The sequence below is a fragment of the Eimeria necatrix genome, genomic scaffold, assembly GCF_000499385.1.
Source record: "Eimeria necatrix Houghton genomic scaffold, Enh_scaff378, whole genome shotgun sequence".
In the NCBI taxonomy this organism is placed as follows: Eukaryota; Apicomplexa; class Conoidasida; order Eucoccidiorida; family Eimeriidae; genus Eimeria; species Eimeria necatrix.
The window spans coordinates 30,001-31,143 of NW_013655363.1; positions in this window are offsets into that span (position 1 = coordinate 30,001).

Sequence of the window (1,143 nt, forward strand, 5' to 3'; positions counted from 1 at the left end):
CAGCAGCAGCAGCAGCAGATGGGGAGGCGCAAGGGGAAGGGGAGGGGGAGGGGCGACTGCAGCAGCAACGGGGAAGCGGGGCTCGCGAAAGAGCAGCAGCAGCAGCAGCAGATGCGCAGCAGCAGCAGCAGCAGCAAATGTAAAGCAGCAGCAGCAGCAGCAGCAGCAGCAAGTTAAGGGCAGCAGCAAATGCATGAAGCTACAATATATGATTAAGCGTTTTTAAAATATTAAATTAAAAGAAAATGAAAAAGAAAAAATGGAAAAGAAAAAAGAAGCAGCAGCAGCAAAAGGCAAGACGCACTGCAGCAAAATAATAAAAATAAAAAAGATTTGATTATAAACAAAGAATTGAAAAACAAATTTATTAAATATAATAAATGCCAAATTAAAAAATAAATGAATAAGCAAACCAGAATAATAATCAATGACAAACAATTCATAATTAATGAACAAAAGAAAATAGAATAATCCAGCTGCTGCTGCTGCAGTATCAGCTGCTGCTGCTGCTGCTGCTGCTGCTGCTGCTCTTGCTGCACCCCCAGAGAAAGTCAAAAACAAAAAGCTATCAAAATTTTTTTATAATTTGCAAACTCAGATAAATATATATAAGCATATCTACACTTATTGCTGCTGCTGCTGCTGCTGCAGCAGTTGCAGAAGCAGCAACAAGCACAACCGCCACAGCCTCCGCTGCTGCTGCAGCTGCTGCTGCAGCCGCTGCTGCAGCTGCTGCTGCTGCAGCAGCTGCTGCTGCTGCTGCAGCTGCTGCTGCTGCTGCTGCTGACCTGTTCGATGTTTCTTCCCACGCCCAAGTCGTATCTGTTTCTGTCGAAAGAAGACTGGTCCATGTTTTCAATTGTTGTGGAATTCTGCAAAAATAAAAAATAAAATGAAAAAGAATTAATTATTTATTTATTTATTTAATTATTTATTTATTTATTTATTTATTTAATTAGTTAAAATAAAATTTTCAACTTAATAATTAGCTGCATGCACTTGATGCCCAAGACGTAGTGCTAAGGCTTTAGTTCTACAATTGAAATCAAACAAACAAACAAGCTGCATGAGATCTAGCTAGCTTTAGGTGGGTGGGTGGGTGGCTAGCTCGCTATCTGCGTATCTATCCATTTAACTAGCCAA